Below are 7929 nucleotides of genomic sequence, written 5' to 3'. Positions count from 1 at the left end.
TTAAAACACCCACCCAGCCCTACACACCATGTTGTACCAATGCGGCACATAATAGATATAATACAGCCATGCTGGCAAATAATATGCATAAACTACCTTTCAAAACACTTCCTCCAATAAACATCATCACATCCCAATAACAATATCAGAAACAGAAACAATTGTGCAATTTAACATGTTCAACATGCTATCAATCAAATCAAAGATAGTCTTACAGATCAATAATCATACATGCACAATTTTATCATACCTAATATAGAATATCAGTCAAACAGATCATATAGTTTAGGGTTTGTTAGCCCTTATCGACCCTACAGTAGGCCCACAGTCGCTTAGGATGACCCGTGCAACCCTAGGGAAAATTTCAGATAGATAAGCCCACACGCTCGTATGGGTTACCTATGTGGGCCCACACACTCGTGTGGCCCACATGTCTAGATTGACCTTGTTCGTATTGATTACACGACCTGACCCAGATACCATATGTCCATGTGGAGTGCATGTATAGGCCCACACGACCGTGTGGCCCAGACGCCCAACTTGGCTTAATCTATGTGGCCCACACGACCATACTCAAGCCATCACACAACCATGTCTTGCACATGACCATGCCTTCATCGATCATACGGCCGTATCCTCACACATGGCCTACCACACGGGCAACCACACTCCCATGTGGCGTCGACAGAGGCCATTTTTAACTTTTGCTGAAAACTCGATTCCTACATTTCTGGTACACACTTGGTACCGATTCGATGTAAATCCACCCCCGATCCTTCCATAACCTAACAATCAGAATACCCAACACCTTACCAAAAAAAATGGAGTTAGCAAAACTAAAGCGACTAAAACCCGAAAACTTACTACCGCAAAATCGATTACGCGTGGTAAGCTAAACCTCTGGAGTGACAGCCTCTGCCTCACCGCTTTCTCCTATGCCATAGTATTCATCAATACAACTGTTTATCAGCCATCAAGAAGTTTATCCACAACCCCAAAAACCAAAAGTTAACAACGAACCCAACCTCACTTACCACGCAAATAACGAATCCCACAGAAATCGTAGCAACAATAGTTGCAAGAGAAAACCAATAATAACTAAAGTGGAAGCAAAAAGAAATCAAAATTAATGAGTAGGAAAAGAAAGGAAAAATGGCAGGAAGGGATTTTTGGGTAACAAGAAACAAAACTAATCAAATTCTGATTACCTCCCTAATTTTCCTCCCACTAAAGCACTAACAACCCACTTACTCAAAATTTCTGTTCAACCAAAACTCTCTCGGTCTAATGAGAAAAAATGAACTCCCGCACTCATGCTAGGATTCAAATACAAAATCTCCAACACATCACACAGACTCTCTTACCACTCAAACTAGTAAGCTCATTCTGATATGAACTTACAAGCATTTTAATATAAGTCTACCACTCAAGGATAAGACTTAATTCCAAAAATAACAAAATTTGTTAAAAGTAAGCCTTGAACCCAAGACTTCACACACACTCCCAGAACACTTAACCACTGAAACAGATACTCAATTGTGTCACATTAATAGAAAAATAAAATTCAAGGCGTTACAGTTTGAATAAACCTTCAATTATTTTTTAGTTGAATAAGCACTTATCTTATGGCTTTTAGCCATAAAAGACCTAGATTCTAATATTGAAGTAAAACTATTTTGATTTTTAAGGTCTTGTCTTAATTGCTTGTCGATGCAATAGAAATTATATAAATTTTACATCAACATAAAATTTAAGAGTAATTAAAATTTTCTAAAAAGTGATTAAGTGTGTTGTATATATAAATTTTAAATTTTTTTATTTAATAAACTATTTTCATCAAATTTACATTAGCATTAAATGCAAATTAATTTAAAATTTTAAAATATTTTTACTTTAATATTAAAATCAAAGGTTTTCTTGAGTAAAATTATAAGTCAAATGCTCATTTAACTACAAAATAATATAAAGACTTGTTTAAACAACGTCTAATAGTTGAAGGTATTTTTAATCTATTAGCCAATAAAAAAGTCAAATTTGGTAAAAAATTTAAAATCAAGAATAACAAAATCGATCACAAATTGATAAATCAAGTTTTTTAAACAAAAATTTGGGTTTTTTTTGCGTTTTGGTTAATTTTCATCTTAGATTTTTTAAAAGTGATTTTTCTTGATTTTATATTTTTTATTAATATTTTAATTATTATTATTTCCTTTAATGTTGCTAAATGGTTCAACCATCTAATTGGCTAAAAATGTGCAGTTTCCATTTCAGTTTTTTCAATTATGCAAAAAAATTGTGGTAGTAGAAAGGGCGCAATTTACTAAAACAAGCCCTTTTATTTCGTTATTTATTGAAATGGCCTGACTTTTTGATTATTTACTGGAAATGACCATTTTTCCCAAAAGTGCATCCACGTCAGCACGAAGTCAAGGGACGTGTCAGCAAAACACTTCCCTGGGGGAGCGTTTTGCCCCCTTTTTTTAGGGTTAGGGTTTTTGATTATTTTAAGGTTAGGGTTTAGTGGTTTGAGGTTTTTAAAGTTTAGGGTTTTAGTGTTTTTAAGAGAAAATTAATTTAATTAGAGTCGAGGGTTAATTAATTAAATTAACTATGAAATTTAAAAATAAATTAAATTAGGGTTTAAGGTTTTTTATGATTAGGGTTTTTGATTATTCTAGGGTTAAGTTTTAGTGGTTTAAGGTTTTTAGGGTTTAAGGTTTTAGTATTTTTTAAGGGAAAAATTAAGGGTTAATTAATTAAATTAACTATGAAATTAAAAAATCAATTAAATTAGGGTTTAAGGTTTTTTAGGGTTAGGGTTTTTGATTGGTTTAGGGTTAGGGTTTAGTGGTTTAAGGTTTTTAGGGTTTAGGGTTTTAGTGTTTTTTAAGGGAAAAATTAATTTAATTAGAGTTGAGGATTAATTAATTAAATTAACTATGAAATTAAAAAATCAATTAAATTAGGGTTTAAGATTTATTAATTAAATTAACTATTAATTACGAAAAAAGCTCCCACGTGGATGCTCTTTTGCTACAGTAGTATCTGAAAAAGTAATTTTGAAAAGATGTTTTTGAACAAATAGTATCAAAAATGCTTCAAGAATGATGCACTATCAGTAAAATTACGGAAAAAAGCTACCACGTGGACGCTCTTTTGCTACAGTAGTATCAGAAAAAATAATTTTGAGAAGATGTTTCTGAACAAATAGTGTCAAAAACGCTTCAAGAAGGATGCACTGTCAGCAAAATTACGGAAAGCTCCCACGTGGACACATTTTTTCTACAGTAGTATCTGAAAAAGCCTTAGACTATAAATGAGCCAAATTTCATTCTCAGGTTGCATAAGTTACAGCAAGAGAAATTGAGGCTAAAGTAAAATAGAAACTGAAGATGAGTGAACGTATTAGTGCTGTTATTTACTATGATGGCGAGGTCTGTGACACTAAAATTGACGTTGTTATTTTATTGGAGAGCACAGCGCGACTAGTTTTTAACCAGAACATAGATTTGACAAAACTTCGTAAAATAATCAGGCGTGAAATCTTCGGAACGATGCCAATAAAAGTTTTGTCTATTAAGTATCGATTTTGTACTTCAGTTGATCCCGTGAGATATGACTCATTCGACATCAAAGGTCCTCGTAGCTTGGAGGCAATGGTACAGACTCATCTTGCTAGTGGATCACCCACTCTTGAATTATATGTACAATTTTCATCGCCAAATGATGTATTTGCGACTTCAACATCTAATGCTGCTCGAAAGGAATACATGACCCCTACTCGACACTCCGTTAGTAGGTGGCAAAATATGAAAGCTCCCGTGTTTGGTAGCAGTATGGAATACGCAACCTCTGCACGACATTCCATTGGTGGATGGGACATGCACCTCAGTGGGTCAATGTTTGATACTGGAAATACATGCTGGGGAATGACATCAACTTCTAGTAGTTGGCAATCCACATCGGATTGGGGACGTTATGAAACATCTAGAAGAAGAGATGATGTACTCCCTACGACATCCACCGGCGAGGGGACCTCGCTCGTTGCAGATGATGGTGGGTCGAATGATAAGTCCGATGTGGATCCACTTCTAGAGCTCGGCCCCAATAGTGCAAAAATTGGATTATTTTCTAAACCGGAATCTGTTCCAACCATACCTGAAGATGTTGAAGGGGGTTCGGATGAAGAAGAAGAAGATCTGCGATTCAGGGCGTACTCGCCTTCAGCCCATATGCATAATGTCGATCTATCTCAAGATGATGTGTTGGAGTTTCCAGATCTACCACACAGAAGGCGTGACCATACAAGTTCGTCATTGGATTCGGGTGAAATTGAAGTTGGTAGGGAGTTTTCCAATAAGGATAGTTTTCTTGCTGCATTGAAATAACATAGCATCATGCATGGAGTTAACAACAACGTGGTTAAATCCACATTCGATAAGTTTGAGGCTAAGTGTGCAGTTGAAGATGGTACATGTTCATAGAAAATCATGGCCTTATTGAGGAAAAGGACAGGCTTATGAGAGATAAAAAAGTATAAAGGTCCATATACATGTGTTGGCGGTAAAGTATCACTAGGTGTTTATGGTTTTTGAATAAAATTGTTATTACGTAATGTTGTATTATTTAACATACTTCGTTGACAAGTGTTTCACATGATCACCCAAAGATGGATTCAGATATGTTTGCTAGCTTGATACTACAGACGCTGAAGGCGAATCCGAAGACTTCAGTGCCGGTCTTAATTGCCAATATTCATAGCCAATTGAAGTACATGCCCTCTTATCGCAAGGTTTGGATAGCTAAGCAGAAGGCGTTGGAAAATATGCATGGTAGGTGGGACGCTTCATATAATGAAGTGTGGCAGTGGTGTCAGGTGATGAAGAGATATGTCCCAGGTTGCATAACAGACCTTGATACTACAACGACCGATTGCTCTGTAGATGCCAAGTGTTCAAGTGTCTGTTCTGGAGCTTTAAGCAATGTTGAGACGCATTTATATACTGCAAGCCATTGGTACAAATTGACGGTACCTTTATGTATGGTAGATATACGCATCGGCTATTGCGAGCTATAGCACAGGATGACTGTGGAAGAATCATTCCAATTGCGTTTGCAATAACACTAGGGGAGTTAGCTAATGACTGGGATTTCTTTCTTTCTAGGTTAAGGAGGCATGTCTGCCCCCAACCTGATATATGCATTATATCAGATCGGGGCACTGGAATACTAGCCACAATTGAGCGACAAGGAAGCCAATGGCATCGCACACACCATCAGTATTGCCTAAGGCACGTTGCGTCCAACTACTACAGGTAATATCTATCTAAAACTGAACGACGACAAGTGACCAACATGGGTATTTAATCTCTATTAATATAATTTCGTTTGTAATATTCAATTTATTCTGAATGGAAGAGTGATATGTAATTTTCGTTATCAACTTATATTGGCATGGTATAAAATAAGTAAGGATCGTTTTCATGAGATGTTAGCAGTTTTGCATTCAGTTAACGAAGAAGGCGCAGACTACCTTTGTAACATACCTTTCGAATAGTGGACACAAGCATACGACGGCGGCCTACGATATGGTCATATGACCTCAAACCTGGCTGAATGCATAAATTCTATTCTAAAAGGAATGAGTCATTTGCCGATAACATCCATTGTGCAAGAGACATATTTTCTTTTAGCGGTACTATTTCTAAAGCAATCAGTGAGTTATAAATGCCAAATGCAGGGAGGCCATGTATGGTGCACGAAGGTATTGCGAGAGATTAACAAGGCGAAGGCACGAGCCAACACTATGCACATAGTGTGTCACGATCGCGACAACCTATGGTTTCGTGTGACGGAGTTTGATAGACCGAGCCAAGGTATTATTGGCGGGCAATATCGTGTACACTTGAGAAATAGGACATGCGACTGTGGAGTGTTTGACGCACTACGTTATCCATGCGCTCATGTAATTGCAGCTTGTTAGAATCTCCGTCTGGATTCCATGACGTATGTCGATCAAGTGTACAAAATAGAATACATGTACAACGTGTGGAGACACGTATTCCCATAGATCCCAGATGAACGTAAGTGGCCGTCAGTATCGCTTTCTCCGTTTAAGCTGTTACTAGATAGAGAATTGCGTCGCAAACCAAAGGGTCGACCTTGCTTGACTAGAACACGTAACAATATGGATATCCGAGAAGCAACGAACCAACAGAGGTTGTGCGGATGGTGTAGGAACCCAGGCTATATAACTCGATCATGTCCAAATCGGAATAGCTGATAGCTGTTGTAATAAAATTATGTTGCATTATTTACATTTTATTAGAAATATAAAATATTTAAAATATTTTCATATTCAAAATAACATTTATTTTAATAAAAATTATTGGCTAATTTAAAAGAACATTTATTGTAAAATATTAAAACAACTTTTATTTTATTAATTAAAACTATATAAAAATAACTATAAAAATAATAAAAATATTGGCTAATTTAAAAGAACATTTATTTTAATAAAATTAAAAAAGTAAAGTAAAATTAAAATATCAAAAATAACTTTTATTTTATTAATTAAAACTATATAAAAATAAATATAAAAATAATAAAAATATTGGCTAATTTAAAAGAACATTTATTTTAATAAAATTAAAAAAAGTAACGTACAATTAAAATATTAAAATAACTTTTATTTTATTATATGAAACTATATAAAAAAAGTTTATACAAATATATTAAAAAAATCAATGTTGGTGCCGGTTGAAATCAGTGCCACATGGGAGTTGTCAAAGGTTACGCGTTGGATTCCTCCTTGGTTCAGCTTCCGGCGAGGGTTGTGATTGCTCCAATGGGGATTGTGGTTCCTCCGGCAGGGGATCTAGTTGTGGGTGTTGGGAGGATGACCCACCTTGATAGAATAATGAATGCGGAGGTGTTTGCATCACCCAAGGTGGAGGTTTTTGAATCGCATAAGGCGATGGGGAATGGTAAAAAGAAGAGCTCCCCGATAGCGCCTCGTGCGATCCCTCATGTGACTGTGGCTTATTTATTGGCGGTTGACTCGGAGTAATTGAGAATGGAGATTAATCGGGCCATGCATTCCAACCTGCCATAGGACTAGGAAAAGGAAACATAAAAGGGTTAGGATACATATAAGGGCTAGGATACACACCTGGTATAATTTGAATTGAAAAGGATGTGATATGGGTGTCGTCAGTTGAAGTGTTGGGTCAGGTGGCTGTGTGGACGCTGTTGATGGGCCCGGTGATTGTGTGGGCGCTACTGATGGGCCCACGTCATCATCCTTTCATTTTATATTTAAAGGGCCTCGTCATTCCTTTTGCACACCAATTTGACGTTGCCTTTCCTCTTCCGACAGTAAATATGGCTTGCCATGGATCCTAAACCATGGCATGTATTCCGACACGCATGCTAACTCAGGAACGATGATCGGTTCCTGAGTAGGTATATAGTCATACCGATTTTCCCACATTTTGATATATTCTGACTAGTGTCTCGACCAATCTGTATTCAATAGCTGTAAGTCAACTTTGTGCTCATCATCGAGCACCTCAGGTTCTACGGGAATCGGTTGTCGGAATCCAAACTGCCGCAATATCCTATCTGACTGGTGCATCTCCACTATATCATAGTTGACCAATGAGACATTCACATGCCAAATGTTCGGATTTTAAAAAAATTCATCTGGAATTATTTCCCGAATTGCCGGATCCTCGTATGGTGTCCATTGAAACTATATAAACATGATAAAAATATTAGTTATATAGGTAATACTAAATACTAAATACGAAACGACTATTTTATTATGTATATATATTTTATTTTAATACTTACTTATGCTTCCGACCGTTGGTCCAATAGAAGCTCTATATCTTCAAGAGATGTAGGTATTCCAACATAACTCGCCGA

This window comes from Gossypium arboreum, chromosome 13 (genome assembly GCF_025698485.1).
Source record: "Gossypium arboreum isolate Shixiya-1 chromosome 13, ASM2569848v2, whole genome shotgun sequence".
In the NCBI taxonomy this organism is placed as follows: domain Eukaryota; kingdom Viridiplantae; phylum Streptophyta; class Magnoliopsida; order Malvales; family Malvaceae; genus Gossypium; species Gossypium arboreum.
The sequence above is the reverse complement of the archived record's forward strand: the minus strand, read 5'-3'. Positions refer to the sequence as shown.